Source organism: Clarias gariepinus, chromosome 18, assembly GCF_024256425.1.
Source record: "Clarias gariepinus isolate MV-2021 ecotype Netherlands chromosome 18, CGAR_prim_01v2, whole genome shotgun sequence".
Taxonomy (NCBI): domain Eukaryota; kingdom Metazoa; phylum Chordata; class Actinopteri; order Siluriformes; family Clariidae; genus Clarias; species Clarias gariepinus.
The window spans coordinates 10,585,001-10,603,712 of NC_071117.1; the positions used below are offsets into that span (position 1 = coordinate 10,585,001).

Genomic DNA, 18,712 nt, shown 5'->3' on the forward strand with positions numbered 1-18,712 from the left:
TGACCAATTAAAATGATTTATTTTTAATTTATTTAAAAAAAAAAAAAAAAAACTATATGAGGAATAAAACTGAAAGGCTTACAGGATCAGGTGGTCTCCCATCCAAGCGCTAACCAGGGTCAAGCCTGCTTAGCTTTCTAAATCAGGCTTGATCCGGCACTCTCATGCCATTACAACTAGAAGTGGAAACTGGGTTAAAGGAAGTCCTATTTGACCAATTAAAATGATTTATTTTTAATTTATTTAAAAAAAAAAAAAAAAACTATATGAGGAATAAAACTGAAAAGCTTACAGGATCAGGTGGTCTCCCATCCAAGCGCTAACCAGGGTCAAGCCTGCTTAGCTTTCTAAATCAGGCTTGATCCGGCACTCTCATGCCATTACACCTAGAAGTGGAAACTGGGTTGAAGGAAGTCCTATTTGACCAATTAAAAGGATTTATTATTAATTTACATTATTTAATAAAAAAAAAAAAAAAAAAAAAAAAAACCTATATGAGGAATAAAACTGAAAAGCTTACAGGATCAGGTGGTCTCCCATCCAAGCGCTAACCAGGGTCAAGCCTGCTTAGCTTTCTAAACCAGGCTTGATCCGGCACTCTCATGCCATTACACCTAGAAGTGGAAACTGGGTTGAAGGAAGTCCTATTTGACCAATTAAAATGATTTATTTTAAATTTATTTATTTATTTTTATTTTTTTTATTTATTTATTTAAAAAAAAAAAAAAAAAAAAAAAAAACTATATGAGGAATAAAACTGAAAAGCTTACAGGATCAGGTGGTCTCCCATCCAAGCGCTAACCAGGGTCAAGCCTGCTTAGCTTTCTAAATCAGGCTTGATCCGGCACTCTCATACCAGTACAACTAGAAGTGGAAACTGGGTTGAAGGAAGTCCTATTTGACCAATTAAAATGATTTATTTTTAATTTATTTAAAAAAAAAAAAAAAAAACTATATGAGGAATAAAACTGAAAAACTTACAGGATCAGGTGGTCTCCCATCCAAGCACTAACCAGGGACAAGCCTGCTTAGCTTTCTAAATCAGGCTTGATCCGGCACTCTCATGCCATTACAACTAGAAGTGGAAACTGGGTTGAAGGAAGTCCTATTTGACCAATTAAAATGATTTATTTTTAATTTAAAAAAAAAAAAAAAAAAAAAAAAAACTATATGAGGAATAAAACTGAAAAGCTTAAAGGATCAGGTGGTCTCCCATCCAAGCGCTACCCAGGGTCAAGTCTGCTTAGCTTTCTAAATCAGCCTTGATCCAGCACTCTCATGCCATTACAACTAGAAGGGGAAACTGGGTTGAAGGAAGTCCTATTTGACCAATAAAAATGATTTATTTTTAATTTATTTAAAAAAAAAAAAAAGACTATATGAGGAATAAAACTGAAAAACTTACAGGATCAGGTGGTCTCCCATCCAAGCGCTAACCAGGGACAAGCCTGCTTAGCTTTCTAAATCAGGCTTGATCCGGCACTCTCATGCCATTACAACTAGAAGTGAAAACTGGGTTGAAGGAAGTCCTATTTGACCAATTAAAATGATTTATTTTTAATTTATTAAAAAAAAAAAAAAAAAAACTATATGAGGAATAAAACTGAAAAACTTACAGGATCAGGTGGTCTCCCATCCAAGCGCTAACCAGGGACAAGCCTGCTTAGCTTTCTAAATCAGGCTTGATCCGGCACTCTCATGCCATTACAACTAGAAGTGAAAACTGGGTTGAAGGAAGTCCTATTTGACCAATTAAAATGATTTATTTTTAATTTAAAAAAAAAAAAAAAAAAAAAAAAAAAAAAAAAAAAAAAAAAACTATATGAGGAATAAAACTGAAAAGCTTAAAGGATCAGGTGGTCTCCCATCCAAGCGCTACCCAGGGTCAAGTCTGCTTAGCTTTCTAAATCAGCCTTGATCCAGCACTCTCATGCCATTACAACTAGAAGGGGAAACTGGGTTGAAGGAAGTCCTATTTGACCAATAAAAATGATTTATTTTTAATTTATTTAAAAAAAAAAAAAAGACTATATGAGGAATAAAACTGAAAAACTTACAGGATCAGGTGGTCTCCCATCCAAGCGCTAACCAGGGACAAGCCTGCTTAGCTTTCTAAATCAGGCTTGATCCGGCACTCTCATGCCATTACAACTAGAAGTGAAAACTGGGTTGAAGGAAGTCCTATTTGACCAATTAAAATGATTTATTTTTAATTTATTTAAAAAAAAAAAAAAAAAACTATATGAGGAATAAAACTGAAAAACTTACAGGATCAGGTGGTCTCCCATCCAAGCGCTAACCAGGGACAAGCCTGCTTAGCTTTCTAAATCAGGCTTGATCCGGCACTCTCATGCCATTACAACTAGAAGTGAAAACTGGGTTGAAGGAAGTCCTATTTGACCAATTAAAATGATTTATTTTTAATTTTAAAAAAAAAAAAAAAAAAAAAAAAAAAAAAAAACTATATGAGGAATAAAACTGAAAGGCTTACAGGATCAGGTGGTCTCCCATCCAAGCGCTAACCAGGGTCAAGCCTGCTTAGCTTTCTAAATCAGGCTTGATCCGGCACTCTCATGCCATTACAACTAGAAGTGGAAACTGGGTTAAAGGAAGTCCTATTTGACCAATTAAAATGATTTATTTTTAATTTATTTAAAAAAAAAAAAAAAAACTATATGAGGAATAAAACTGAAAAGCTTACAGGATCAGGTGGTCTCCCATCCAAGCGCTAACCAGGGTCAAGCCTGCTTAGCTTTCTAAATCAGGCTTGATCCGGCACTCTCATGCCATTACACCTAGAAGTGGAAACTGGGTTGAAGGAAGTCCTATTTGACCAATTAAAAGGATTTATTATTAATTTACAGTATTTAAGAAAAAAAAAAAAAAAAAAAAAAAAACCTATATGAGGAATAAAACTGAAAAGCTTACAGGATCAGGTGGTCTCCCATCCAAGCGCTAACCAGGGTCAAGCCTGCTTAGCTTTCTAAATCAGGCTTGATCCGGCACTCTCATGCCATTACACCTAGAAGTGGAAACTGGGTTGAAGGAAGTCCTATTTGACCAATTAAAATGATTTATTTTAAATTTATTTATTTATTTTTATTTTTTTTATTTATTTATTTAAAAAAAAAAAAAAAAAAAAAAAAACTATATGAGGAATAAAACTGAAAAGCTTACAGGATCAGGTGGTCTCCCATCCAAGCGCTAACCAGGGTCAAGCCTGCTTAGCTTTCTAAATCAGGCTTGATCCGGCACTCTCATACCAGTACAACTAGAAGTGGAAACTGGGTTGAAGGAAGTCCTATTTGACCAATTAAAATGATTTATTTTTAATTTATTTAAAAAAAAAAAAAAAAAACTATATGAGGAATAAAACTGAAAAACTTACAGGATCAGGTGGTCTCCCATCCAAGCGCTAACCAGGGACAAGCCTGCTTAGCTTTCTAAATCAGGCTTGATCCGGCACTCTCATGCCATTACAACTAGAAGTGAAAACTGGGTTGAAGGAAGTCCTATTTGACCAATTAAAATGATTTATTTTTAATTTTAAAAAAAATAAAAAAAAAAAAAACTATATGAGGAATAAAACTGAAAAGCTTAAAGGATCAGGTGGTCTCCCATCCAAGCGCTACCCAGGGTCAAGTCTGCTTAGCTTTCTAAATCAGCCTTGATCCAGCACTCTCATGCCATTACAACTAGAAGGGGAAACTGGGTTGAAGGAAGTCCTATTTGACCAATAAAAATGATTTATTTTTAATTTATTTAAAAAAAAAAAAAAAGACTATATGAGGAATAAAACTGAAAAGCTTACAGGATCAGGTGGTCTCCCATCCAAGCGCTAACCAGGGTCAAGCCTGATTAGCTTTCTAAATCAGGCTTGATCCGGCACTCTCATGCCATTACAAATAAAAGTGGAAACTGGGTTGAAGGAAGTCCTATTTGACCAATTAAAATGATTTATTTTTAATTTTTAAAAAAAAAAAAAAAAAAAAAAAAAAAAAAAAACTATATGAGGAATAAAACTGAAAAGCTTACAGGATCAGGTGGTCTCCCATCCAAGCGCTAACCAGGGTCAAGCCTGCTTAGCTTTCTAAATCAGGCTTGATCCGGCACTCTCATACCAGTACAACTAGAAGTGGAAACTGGGTTGAAGAAAGTCCTATTTGACCATTTAAAATGATTTATTTTTAATTTATTTAAAAAAAAAAAAAATAAAAAAAAAAAAAAAAAAAAAAAAAAACTATATGAGGAATAAAACTGAAAGGCTTACAGAAGCAGGTGGTCTCCCATCCAAGCGCTAACCAGGGTCAAGCCTGCTTAGCTTTCTAAATCAGGCTTGATCCGGCACTCTCATGCCATTACAACTAGAAGTGGAAACTGGGTTGAAGGAAGTCCTATTTGACCAATTAAAAAGATTTATTATTAATTTACAGTATTTAAGAAAAAAAAAAAAAAAAAAAACCTATATGAGGAATAAAACTGAAAAGCTTACAGGATCAGGTGGTCTCCCATCCAAGCGCTAACCAGGGTCAAGCCTGCTTAGCTTTCTAAATCAGGCTTGATCCGGCACTCTCATGCCATTACACCTAGAAGTGGAAACTGGGTTGAAGGAAGTCCTATTTGACCAATTAAAATGATTTATTTTAAATTTATTTATTTATTTTTATTTTTTTTATTTATTTATTTAAAAAAAAAAAAAAAAAAAAAAAAACTATATGAGGAATAAAACTGAAAAGCTTACAGGATCAGGTGGTCTCCCATCCAAGCGCTAACCAGGGTCAAGCCTGCTTAGCTTTCTAAATCAGGCTTGATCCGGCACTCTCATACCAGTACAACTAGAAGTGGAAACTGGGTTGAAGGAAGTCCTATTTGACCAATTAAAATGATTTATTTTTAATTTATTTAAAAAAAAAAAAAAAAAACTATATGAGGAATAAAACTGAAAAACTTACAGGATCAGGTGGTCTCCCATCCAAGCGCTAACCAGGGACAAGCCTGCTTAGCTTTCTAAATCAGGCTTGATCCGGCACTCTCATGCCATTACAACTAGAAGTGAAAACTGGGTTGAAGGAAGTCCTATTTGACCAATTAAAATGATTTATTTTTAATTTTAAAAAAAATAAAAAAAAAAAAACTATATGAGGAATAAAACTGAAAAGCTTAAAGGATCAGGTGGTCTCCCATCCAAGCGCTACCCAGGGTCAAGTCTGCTTAGCTTTCTAAATCAGCCTTGATCCAGCACTCTCATGCCATTACAACTAGAAGGGGAAACTGGGTTGAAGGAAGTCCTATTTGACCAATAAAAATGATTTATTTTTAATTTATTTAAAAAAAAAAAAAAAAACTATATGAGGAATAAAACTGAAAAGCTTACAGGATCAGGTGGTCTCCCATCCAAGCGCTAACCAGGGTCAAGCCTGCTTAGCTTTCTAAATCAGGCTTGATCTGGCACTCTCATACCAGTACAACTAGAAGTGGAAACTGGGTTGAAGGAAGTCCTATTTGACGAATTAAAATGATTTATTTTTAATTTATTTAAAAAAAAAAAAAAAAAAACTATATGAGGAATAAAACTGAAAAACTTACAGGATCAGGTGGTCTCCCATCCAAGCGCTAACCAGGGACAAGCCTGCTTAGCTTTCTAAATCAGGCTTGATCCGGCACTCTCATGCCATTACAACTAGAAGTGAAAACTGGGTTGAAGGAAGTCCTATTTGACCAATTAAAATGATTTATTTTTAATTTATTTAAAAAAAAAAAAAAAAAACTATATGAGGAATAAAACTGAAAAACTTACAGGATCAGGTGGTCTCCCATCCAAGCGCTAACCAGGGACAAGCCTGCTTAGCTTTCTAAATCAGGCTTGATCCGGCACTCTCATACCAGTACAACTAGAAGTGGAAACTGGGTTGAAGGAAGTCCTATTTGACCAATTAAAATGATTTATTTTTAATTTTAAAAAAAAAAAAAAAAAAAAAAAAAAAAAAAAAAAAAAACTATATGAGGAATAAAACTGAAAAGCTTACAGGATCAGGTGGTCTCCCATCCAAGCGCTACCCAGGGTCAAGTCTGCTTAGCTTTCTAAATCAGCCTTGATCCAGCACTCTCATGCCATTACAACTAGAAGGGGAAACTGGGTTGAAGGAAGTCCTATTTGACCAATAAAAATGATTTATTTTTAATTTATTTAAAAAAAAAAAAAAAGACTATATGAGGAATAAAACTGAAAAGCTTACAGGATCAGGTGGTCTCCCATCCAAGCGCTAACCAGGGTCAAGCCTGATTAGCTTTCTAAATCAGGCTTGATCCGGCACTCTCATGCCATTACAAATAAAAGTGGAAACTGGGTTGAAGGAAGTCCTATTTGACCAATTAAAATGATTTATTTTTAATTTTTAAAAAAAAAAAAAAAAAAAAAAAAAAAAAAAACTATATGAGGAATAAAACTGAAAAGCTTACAGGATCAGGTGGTCTCCCATCCAAGCGCTAACCAGGGTCAAGCCTGCTTAGCTTTCTAAATCAGGCTTGATCCGGCACTCTCATACCAGTACAACTAGAAGTGGAAACTGGGTTGAAGAAAGTCCTATTTGACCATTTAAAATGATTTATTTTTAATTTATTTAAAAAAAAAAAAAAAAAAAAAAAAAAAAAAAAAAAAAAAAAACTATATGAGGAATAAAACTGAAAGGCTTACAGAAGCAGGTGGTCTCCCATCCAAGCGCTAACCAGGGTCAAGCCTGCTTAGCTTTCTAAATCAGGCTTGATCCGGCACTCTCATGCCATTACAACTAGAAGTGGAAACTGGGTTGAAGGAAGTCCTATTTGACCAATTAAAAAGATTTATTATTAATTTACAGTATTTAAGAAAAAAAAAAAAAAAAAAAAAAAAAACCTATATGAGGAATAAAACTGAAAAGCTTACAGGATCAGGTGGTCTCCCATCCAAGCGCTAACCAGGGTCAAGCCTGCTTAGCTTTCTAAATCAGGCTTGATCCGGCACTCTCATGCCATTACACCTAGAAGTGGAAACTGGGTTGAAGGAAGTCCTATTTGACCAATTAAAATGATTTATTTTAAATTTATTTATTTATTTTTATTTTTTTTATTTATTTATTTAAAAAAAAAAAAAAAAAAAAAAAAACTATATGAGGAATAAAACTGAAAAGCTTACAGGATCAGGTGGTCTCCCATCCAAGCGCTAACCAGGGTCAAGCCTGCTTAGCTTTCTAAATCAGGCTTGATCCGGCACTCTCATACCAGTACAACTAGAAGTGGAAACTGGGTTGAAGGAAGTCCTATTTGACCAATTAAAATGATTTATTTTTAATTTATTTAAAAAAAAAAAAAAAAAACTATATGAGGAATAAAACTGAAAAACTTACAGGATCAGGTGGTCTCCCATCCAAGCGCTAACCAGGGACAAGCCTGCTTAGCTTTCTAAATCAGGCTTGATCCGGCACTCTCATGCCATTACAACTAGAAGTGAAAACTGGGTTGAAGGAAGTCCTATTTGACCAATTAAAATGATTTATTTTTAATTTTAAAAAAAATAAAAAAAAAAAAACTATATGAGGAATAAAACTGAAAAGCTTAAAGGATCAGGTGGTCTCCCATCCAAGCGCTACCCAGGGTCAAGTCTGCTTAGCTTTCTAAATCAGCCTTGATCCAGCACTCTCATGCCATTACAACTAGAAGGGGAAACTGGGTTGAAGGAAGTCCTATTTGACCAATAAAAATGATTTATTTTTAATTTATTTAAAAAAAAAAAAAAAAACTATATGAGGAATAAAACTGAAAAGCTTACAGGATCAGGTGGTCTCCCATCCAAGCGCTAACCAGGGTCAAGCCTGCTTAGCTTTCTAAATCAGGCTTGATCTGGCACTCTCATACCAGTACAACTAGAAGTGGAAACTGGGTTGAAGGAAGTCCTATTTGACGAATTAAAATGATTTATTTTTAATTTATTTAAAAAAAAAAAAAAAAAAAACTATATGAGGAATAAAACTGAAAAACTTACAGGATCAGGTGGTCTCCCATCCAAGCGCTAACCAGGGACAAGCCTGCTTAGCTTTCTAAATCAGGCTTGATCCGGCACTCTCATGCCATTACAACTAGAAGTGAAAACTGGGTTGAAGGAAGTCCTATTTGACCAATTAAAATGATTTATTTTTAATTTATTTAAAAAAAAAAAAAAAAACTATATGAGGAATAAAACTGAAAAACTTACAGGATCAGGTGGTCTCCCATCCAAGCGCTAACCAGGGACAAGCCTGCTTAGCTTTCTAAATCAGGCTTGATCCGGCACTCTCATACCAGTACAACTAGAAGTGGAAACTGGGTTGAAGGAAGTCCTATTTGACCAATTAAAATGATTTATTTTTAATTTTAAAAAAAAAAAAAAAAAAAAAAAAAAAAAAAAAAAAAAAAAAACTATATGAGGAATAAAACTGAAAAGCTTACAGGATCAGGTGGTCTCCCATCCAAGCGCTAACCAGGGTCAAGCCTGCTTAGCTTTCTAAATCAGGCTTGATCCGGCACTCTCATACCAGTACAACTAGAAGTGGAAACTGGGTTGAAGAAAGTCCTATTTGACCATTTAAAATGATTTATTTTTAATTTATTTAAAAAAAAAAAAAAAAAAAAAAAAAAAAAAAAAAAAAAACTATATGAGGAATAAAACTGAAAGGCTTACAGAAGCAGGTGGTCTCCCATCCAAGCGCTAACCAGGGTCAAGCCTGCTTAGCTTTCTAAATCAGGCTTGATCCGGCACTCTCATGCCATTACAACTAGAAGTGGAAACTGGGTTGAAGGAAGTCCTATTTGACCAATTAAAAAGATTTATTATTAATTTACAGTATTTAAGAAAAAAAAAAAAAAAAAAAAAAAAACCTATATGAGGAATAAAACTGAAAAGCTTACAGGATCAGGTGGTCTCCCATCCAAGCGCTAACCAGGGTCAAGCCTGCTTAGCTTTCTAAATCAGGCTTGATCCGGCACTCTCATGCCATTACACCTAGAAGTGGAAACTGGGTTGAAGGAAGTCCTATTTGACCAATTAAAATGATTTATTTTAAATTTATTTATTTATTTTTATTTTTTTTATTTATTTATTTAAAAAAAAAAAAAAAAAAAAAAAAAAAAACTATATGAGGAATAAAACTGAAAAGCTTACAGGATCAGGTGGTCTCCCATCCAAGCGCTAACCAGGGTCAAGCCTGCTTAGCTTTCTAAATCAGGCTTGATCCGGCACTCTCATACCAGTACAACTAGAAGTGGAAACTGGGTTGAAGGAAGTCCTATTTGACCAATTAAAATGATTTATTTTTAATTTATTTAAAAAAAAAAAAAAAAAACTATATGAGGAATAAAACTGAAAAACTTACAGGATCAGGTGGTCTCCCATCCAAGCGCTAACCAGGGACAAGCCTGCTTAGCTTTCTAAATCAGGCTTGATCCGGCACTCTCATGCCATTACAACTAGAAGTGAAAACTGGGTTGAAGGAAGTCCTATTTGACCAATTAAAATGATTTATTTTTAATTTTAAAAAAAATAAAAAAAAAAAAAACTATATGAGGAATAAAACTGAAAAGCTTAAAGGATCAGGTGGTCTCCCATCCAAGCGCTACCCAGGGTCAAGTCTGCTTAGCTTTCTAAATCAGCCTTGATCCAGCACTCTCATGCCATTACAACTAGAAGGGGAAACTGGGTTGAAGGAAGTCCTATTTGACCAATAAAAATGATTTATTTTTAATTTATTTAAAAAAAAAAAAAAAAACTATATGAGGAATAAAACTGAAAAGCTTACAGGATCAGGTGGTCTCCCATCCAAGCGCTAACCAGGGTCAAGCCTGCTTAGCTTTCTAAATCAGGCTTGATCTGGCACTCTCATACCAGTACAACTAGAAGTGGAAACTGGGTTGAAGGAAGTCCTATTTGACCAATTAAAATGATTTATTTTTAATTTATTTAAAAAAAAAAAAAAAAAACTATATGAGGAATAAAACTGAAAAACTTACAGGATCAGGTGGTCTCCCATCCAAGCGCTAACCAGGGACAAGCCTGCTTAGCTTTCTAAATCAGGCTTGATCCGGCACTCTCATGCCATTACAACTAGAAGTGAAAACTGGGTTGAAGGAAGTCCTATTTGACCAATTAAAATGATTTATTTTTAATTTATTTAAAAAAAAAAAAAAAAAAAAAACTATATGAGGAATAAAACTGAAAAACTTACAGGATCAGGTAGTCTCCCATCCAAGCGCTAACCAGGGACAAGCCTGCTTAGCTTTCTAAATCAGGCTTGATCCGGCACTCTCATGCCATTACAACTAGAAGTGAAAACTGGGTTGAAGGAAGTCCTATTTGACCAATTAAAATGATTTATTTTTAATTTAAAAAAAAAAAAAAAAAAAAAAAAAAACTATATGAGGAATAAAACTGAAAGGCTTACAGGATCAGGTGGTCTCCCATCCAAGCGCTAACCAGGGTCAAGCCTGCTTAGCTTTCTAAATCAGGCTTGATCCGGCACTCTCATGCCATTACAACTAGAAGTGGAAACTGGGTTAAAGGAAGTCCTATTTGACCAATTAAAATGATTTATTTTTAATTTATTTAAAAAAAAAAAAAAAAACTATATGAGGAATAAAACTGAAAAGCTTACAGGATCAGGTGGTCTCCCATCCAAGCGCTAACCAGGGTCAAGCCTGCTTAGCTTTCTAAATCAGGCTTGATCCGGCACTCTCATGCCATTACACCTAGAAGTGGAAACTGGGTTGAAGGAAGTCCTATTTGACCAATTAAAAGGATTTATTATTAATTTACAGTATTTAAGAAAAAAAAAAAAAAAAAAAAAAAAACCTATATGAGGAATAAAACTGAAAAGCTTACAGGATCAGGTGGTCTCCCATCCAAGCGCTAACCAGGGTCAAGCCTGCTTAGCTTTCTAAATCAGGCTTGATCCGGCACTCTCATGCCATTACACCTAGAAGTGGAAACTGGGTTGAAGGAAGTCCTATTTGACCAATTAAAATGATTTATTTTAAATTTATTTATTTTTTTTTATTTTTTTTATTTATTTATTTAAAAAAAAAAAAAAAAAAAAAAAAAAAACTATATGAGGAATAAAACTGAAAAGCTTACAGGATCAGGTGGTCTCCCATCCAAGCGCTAACCAGGGTCAAGCCTGCTTAGCTTTCTAAAACAGGCTTGATCCGGCACTCTCATACCAGTACAACTAGAAGTGGAAACTGGGTTGAAGGAAGTCCTATTTGACCAATTAAAATGATTTATTTTTAATTTATTTAAAAAAAAAAAAAAAAAAACTATATGAGGAATAAAACTGAAAAACTTACAGGATCAGGTGGTCTCCCATCCAAGCGCTAACCAGGGACAAGCCTGCTTAGCTTTCTAAATCAGGCTTGATCCGGCACTCTCATGCCATTACAACTAGAAGTGAAAACTGGGTTGAAGGAAGTCCTATTTGACCAATTAAAATGATTTATTTTTAATTTAAAAAAAAAAAAAAAAACTATATGAGGAATAAAACTGAAAAGCTTAAAGGATCAGGTGGTCTCCCATCCAAGCGCTACCCAGGGTCAAGTCTGCTTAGCTTTCTAAATCAGCCTTGATCCAGCACTCTCATGCCATTACAACTAGAAGGGGAAACTGGGTTGAAGGAAGTCCTATTTGACCAATAAAAATGATTTATTTTTAATTTATTTAAAAAAAAAAAAAAAGACTATATGAGGAATAAAACTGAAAAGATTACAGGATCAGGTGGTCTCCCATCCAAGCGCTAACCAGGGTCAAGCCTGCTTAGCTTTCTAAATCAGGCTTGATCCGGCACTCTCATGCCATTACAAATAAAAGTGGAAACTGGGTTGAAGGAAGTCCTATTTGACCAATTAAAATGATTTATTTTTAATTTTAAAAAAAAAAAAAAAAAAAAAAAAAAAAAAAAAAAAAAAAAAAAAAACTATATGAGGAATAAAACTGAAAAGCTTACAGGATCAGGTGGTCTCCCATCCAAGCGCTAACCAGGGTCAAGCCTGCTTAGCTTTCTAAATCAGGCTTGATCCGGCACTCTCATACCAGTACAACTAGAAGTGGAAACTGGGTTGAAGAAAGTCCTATTTGACCATTTAAAATGATTTATTTTTAATTTATTTAAAAAAATAAAAAATAAAAAAAAAATAAAAAAAAAAAAAAAAAAACTATATGAGGAATAAAACTGAAAGGCTTACAGAAGCAGGTGGTCTCCCATCCAAGCGCTAACCAGGGTCAAGCCTGCTTAGCTTTCTAAATCAGGCTTGATCCGGCACTCTCATGCCATTACAACTAGAAGTGGAAACTGGGTTGAAGGAAGTCCTATTTGACCAATTAAAATGATTTATTTTTAATTTATATAAACAAAAAAAAAAAAACTATATGAGGAATAAAACTGAAAAGCTTACAGGATCAGGTGGTCTCCCATCCAAGCGCTAACCAGGGTCAAGCCTGCTTAGCTTTCTAAATCAGGCTTGATCTGGCACTCTCATACCAGTACAACTAGAAGTGGAAACTGGGTTGAAGGAAGTCCTATTTGACCAATTAAAATGATTTATTTTTAATTTATTTAAAAAAAAAAAAAAAAACTATATGAGGAATAAAACTGAAAAGCTTACAGGATCAGGTGGTCTCCCATCCAAGCGCTAACCAGGGACAAGCCTGCTTAGCTTTCTAAATCAGGCTTGATCCGGCACTCTCATGCCATTACAACTAGAAGTGAAAACTGGGTTGAAGGAAGTCCTATTTGACCAATTAAAATGATTTATTTTTAATTTATTTAAAAAAAAAAAAAAAAAACTATATGAGGAATAAAACTGAAAAACTTACAGGATCAGGTGGTCTCCCATCCAAGCGCTAACCAGGGACAAGCCTGCTTAGCTTTCTAAATCAGGCTTGATCCGGCACTCTCATGCCATTACAACTAGAAGTGAAAACTGGGTTGAAGGAAGTCCTATTTGACCAATTAAAATGATTTATTTTTAATTTAAAAAAAAAAAAAAAACTATATGAGGAATAAAACTGAAAAGCTTAAAGGATCAGGTGGTCTCCCATCCAAGCGCTACCCAGGGTCAAGTCTGCTTAGCTTTCTAAATCAGCCTTGATCCAGCACTCTCATGCCATTACAACTAGAAGGGGAAACTGGGTTGAAGGAAGTCCTATTTGACCAATAAAAATGATTTATTTTTAATTTATTTAAAAAAAAAAAAAAAGACTATATGAGGAATAAAACTGAAAAGCTTACAGGATCAGGTGGTCTCCCATCCAAGCGCTAACCAGGGTCAAGCCTGCTTAGCTTTCTAAATCAGGCTTGATCCGGCACTCTCATGCCATTACAACTAAAAGTGGAAACTGGGTTGAAGGAAGTCCTATTTGACCAATTAAAATGATTTATTTTTAATTTTAAAAAAAAAAAAAAAAAAAAAAAAAAAAAAAAAAAAAAAAAAAAAAAAACTATATGAGGAATAAAACTGAAAAGCTTACAGGATCAGGTGGTCTCCCATCCAAGCGCTAACCAGGGTCAAGCCTGCTTAGCTTTCTAAATCAGGCTTGATCCGGCACTCTCATACCAGTACAACTAGAAGTGGAAACTGGGTTGAAGAAAGTCCTATTTGACCATTTAAAATGATTTATTTTTAATTTATTTAAAAAAAAAAAAAAAAAAAAAAAAAAAAACTATATGAGGAATAAAACTGAAAGGCTTACAGAAGCAGGTGGTCTCCCATCCAAGCGCTAACCAGGGTCAAGCCTGCTTAGCTTTCTAAATCAGGCTTGATCCGGCACTCTCATGCCATTACAACTAGAAGTGGAAACTGGGTTGAAGGAAGTCCTATTTGACCAATTAAAATGATTTATTTTTAATTTATATAAACAAAAAAAAAAAAACTATATGAGGAATAAAACTGAAAAGCTTACAGGATCAGGTGGTCTCCCATCCAAGCGCTAACCAGGGTCAAGCCTGCTTAGCTTTCTAAATCAGGCTTGATCTGGCACTCTCATACCAGTACAACTAGAAGTGGAAACTGGGTTGAAGGAAGTCCTATTTGACCAATTAAAATGATTTATTTTTAATTTATTTAAAAAAAAAAAAAAAAAACTATATGAGGAATAAAACTGAAAAACTTACAGGATCAGGTGGTCTCCCATCCAAGCGCTAACCAGGGACAAGCCTGCTTAGCTTTCTAAATCAGGCTTGATCCGGCACTCTCATGCCATTACAACTAGAAGTGAAAACTGGGTTGAAGGAAGTCCTATTTGACCAATTAAAATGATTTATTTTTAATTTTTCAAAAAAAAAAAAAAAAAAAAAAAAAAACTATATGAGGAATAAAACTGAAAAGCTTAAAGGATCAGGTGGTCTCCCATCCAAGCACTACCCAGGGTCAAGCCTGCTTAGCTTTCTAAATCAGCCTTGATCCAGCACTCTCATGCCATTACAACTAGAAGGGGAAACTGGGTTGAAGGAAGTCCTATTTGACCAATAAAAATGATTTATTTTTAATTTATTTAAAAAAAAAAAAAAAAGACTATATGAGGAATAAAACTGAAAAGCTTACAGGATCAGGTGGTCTCCCATCCAAGCGCTAACCAGGGACAAGCCTGCTTAGCTTTCTAAATCAGGCTTGATCCGGCACTCTCATGCCATTACAACTAGAAGTGAAAACTGGGTTGAAGGAAGTCCTATTTGACCAATTAAAATGATTTATTTTTAATTTTTAAAAAAAAAAAAAAAAAAAAAAAAAAAAAAAAAAAAAAAAAACTATATGAGGAATAAAACTGAAAAGCTTAAAGGATCAGGTGGTCTCCCATCCAAGCACTACCCAGGGTCAAGTCTGCTTAGCTTTCTAAATCAGCCTTGATCCAGCACTCTCATGCCATTACAACTAGAAGGGGAAACTGGGTTGAAGGAAGTCCTATTTGACCAATAAAAATGATTTATTTTTAATTTATTTAAAAAAAAAAAAAAAAGACTATATGAGGAATAAAACTGAAAAGCTTACAGGATCAGGTGGTCTCCCATCCAAGCGCTAACCAGGGTCAAGCCTGCTTAGCTTTCTAAATCAGCACTCTAAAAAATGATTCTGCGGCCTTGTAAATTTCACAGTTATAAAAAAGTTATGTTACCTTAATAAAATCTCTAAAAGTCACATACATGATTGTTTGAGTTAGACAAATCAAAATAAATGCCTAAAAAAACAATTATTCATTTTGTCTTAAATTTACACTATAATTTAAGTTTACTTCACTAGTAAAAATCAGTATTTGACTAACTGAATTATATTTTTAACATGCACTTAATATTTTTTTATACATTTCAATCAAAATATCTGTTAATGGAGTAATTGTACTGATTAGTTTCAAAAACTACAATTATAAATTATTCCAACTCAATATTCTTTATTTTTAACAACAAAAACTTAAATAATTGAGTAAATTGCCCTGTGCAAGTGCTCATGGGAAGTCTGGTGTAACATCAGAGACAAGAAGGCTGTGAAGATGTGAGAATGGACATGAAGCACCTGGAACATTCTGGAACATTCCTTACAAATCCTGGTGAGTAAACAGCTAACACAAGTTACTGTAATAATGACTCTGTCTGCCTGCACACACAACTTTATAGGGTGTGAGTTACTGTTCTGAATCCTGCCACAGCCGAGCTCCAGAGCTAACGATAGCTAGCAACAGGCCAGTCCTGGGGTTCATAGTGATTTAGCTTGTTTGTTCCAACCACCAAACTGCTCAGCTAAAGCGCGTTTAATACAGACACTTAAAATCTGGTGTAAAAGGAGAGATTTAACACCGAGCAGCAGCGCGTGCATGTTCGGGTTTTTTCCGGGTTTCCCGGTGTAAACGGCGGCGGTTGTGCCGCAATATTTGAATTTCTCCCGCCAAATGCAGTGATTTTGCGCAGCCTACCGCCACTGTGGCGAGGATATAAAACTAGCATGTGTACCGGTCCACCTCACACACTGAACCGCGAGTCTGCTCGGTCACTCCGACACTTTAAGGAAGAAACTCAGAACAAATCCGGTTTAAACAGCAGAAATGCGGTGCAGTGTCCGGACTCTGGTACTGTTTTATACGTTACTGTATATGAGTATTTTTAACATGATTAAACACTAAGCAAGCAGCAGCAGCAGATGTTATCAAATAAATGTGCTAAGTACTGTACTAATAACTAAAGCTATGAAATATAAAGATTTAGTGAAAATACAACATTTCTCTCAGAATTAGAATTGGGAGAAAGTAATAAGAAATTAAAATATTGAAGTGAAACATTATGTATGTTCTGATATGTAAGTAAGAGAACCTAAAACTGATTGATTTTGTGTGTGTGTATTTGTGTGAAACATGTTATATATTTTCTATATCTCTTTCACAGCACCAACACCACTAATGAAGAGAAGTTGAATGGAGATAAAACAGGAGGTAAATGTCAACTTTTTTAAATGTTACAGAAGTATGAAATGTTTAACCATTGAATCAAAGATAGAAATAGACTATTAGTCCAAAAAGTATGTATTTGAACAGAAGTACTATTTTACCAGTCTGGTAGACTTTATATTAACAGTCACACTTGTACTTACTTGTATACTATTGTTCCTTTTTCAGGTGCCAGCATTATGGGATGGCGGTGTAAGCTCTGCACATTTGTCGTATCATCAAAAGGAATTTCGATCATTATCGAGTGAAGCATGGTACTGTTGGTCATGGATATTTAGTGTCCTGTGTTCATTTAGACTGTCATTGCTTCTTTAAGACCTGAGAAGGTCTGCACACACATTTGTATGGATCCCACAGTTTGCAGGAAACTGAAGTGTGAAGGTGTGCAATCTTTCAGATGTAAAATGTGACTCATTAGATTCTAATACAAAAGTCTACTTTCCATGTGTTAACTGTATAATACTTGTGGCAGGAGTATTGTTTCTGAAACTGTTTACTAATAACATAAATTCAGCTCTTTGTTTATGATCTTGTTACATGTCATTTGCAAAGTAAACCAGGTTGAGTTTAGATTTCATGTCTTGTCAAATTTGCCAAATAAATGTTTAATTAAAATGAAAATGTGTGCATTGTTTCTTTCATTCAGTTAAATATTTAGTAAATGTAGCACATTTGTTTATTAAATAATAGTATAATTTTCAGTATCTTCTACCTTCCATTTCAATTATATCTACTAATTTTCACTTTTCATTAACTTCAATTATATCTACTAATTTTCATTACATTTACTCAATTTTGTACATCATTGTACTAAATATAGTTATTCAGGTCTACTTAATTTTTTTACTGACTTGTACTCAATTCATGAAGTATATTTTACATGATTTTTATATTTTTTTATATTTACTCAATATTTTTAAGTGTAAAAATGTTTCACCAAAAAAATTGAGTACAGCACAGTTTTATTTTTTAGAGTGAGGCTTGATCCGGCACTCTCATGCCATTACAACTAAAAGTGGAAACTGGGTTGAAGGAAGTCCTATTTGACCAATTAAAATGATTTATTTTTAATTTAAAAAAAAAAAAAAAAAAAAAAAAAACAACTATATGAGGAATAAAACTGAAAAGCTTACAGGATCAGGTGGTCTCCCATCCAAGCGCTAACCAGGGTCAAGCCTGCTTAGCTTTCTAAATCAGGCTTGATTCGGCACTCTCATACCAGTACAACTAGAAGTGGAAACTGGGTTGAAGAAAGTCCTATTTGACCATTTAAAATGATTTATTTTTAATTTATTTAAAAAAAAAAAAAAAAAAAAAAAAAAAAAAAAACTATATGAGGAATAAAACTGAAAGGCTTACAGGAGCAGGTGGTCTCCCATCCAAGCGCTAACCAGGGTCAAGCCTGCTTAGCTTTCTAAATCAGGCTTGATCCGGCACTCTCATGCCATTACAACTAGAAGTGGAAACTGGGTTGAAGGAAGTCCTATTTGACCAATTAAAATGATTTATTTTTAATTTATATAAACAAAAAAAAAAAACTATATGAGGAATAAAACTGAAAAGCTTACAGGATCAGGTGGTCTCCCATCCAAGCGCTAACCAGGGTCAAGCCTGCTTAGCTTTCTAAATCAGGCTTGATCCGGCACTCTCATACCAGTACAACTAGAAGTGGAAACTGGGTTGAAGGAAGTCCTATTTGACCAATTAAAATGATTTATTTTTAATTTATTAAAAAAAAAAAAAAAAAACTATATGAGGAATAAAACTGAAAAACTTACAGGATCAGGTGGTCTCCCATCCAAGCGCTAACCAGGGACAAGCCTGCTTAGCTTTCTAAATCAGGCTTGATCCGGCACTCTCATGCCATTACAACTAGAAGTGAAAACTGGGTTGAAGGAAGTCCTATTTGACCAATTAAAATGATTTATTTTTAATTTTTCAAAAAAAAAAAAAAAAAAAAAAAAAAAACTATATGAGGAATAAAACTGAAAAGCTTAAAGGATCAGGTGGTCTCCCATCCAAGCGCTACCCAGGGTCAAGTCTGCTTAGCTTTCTAAATCAGCCTTGATCCAGCACTCTCATGCCATTACAACTAGAAGGGGAAACTGGGTTGAAGAAAGTCCTATTTGACGATTTAAAATGATTTATTTTTAATTTATTTAAAAAAAAAAAAAAAAAAAAAAAAACTATATGAGGAATAAAACTGAAAGCCTTACAGGAGCAGGT

General features: G+C 34.2%; 1 long non-coding RNA gene across 1 annotated transcript; it reads left to right on the forward strand.

Annotated features, from left to right (window-relative positions):
- The first annotated feature begins 15,443 nt into the window (after positions 1–15,443).
- Positions 15,444–17,075, forward strand: LOC128506902 (uncharacterized). Its single transcript, XR_008355760.1, has 3 exons — positions 15,444–15,595; positions 16,425–16,471; positions 16,655–17,075. It is a non-coding gene; the product is annotated as an uncharacterized LOC128506902 (long non-coding RNA).
- Positions 17,076–18,712: the final 1,637 nt, after the last annotated feature.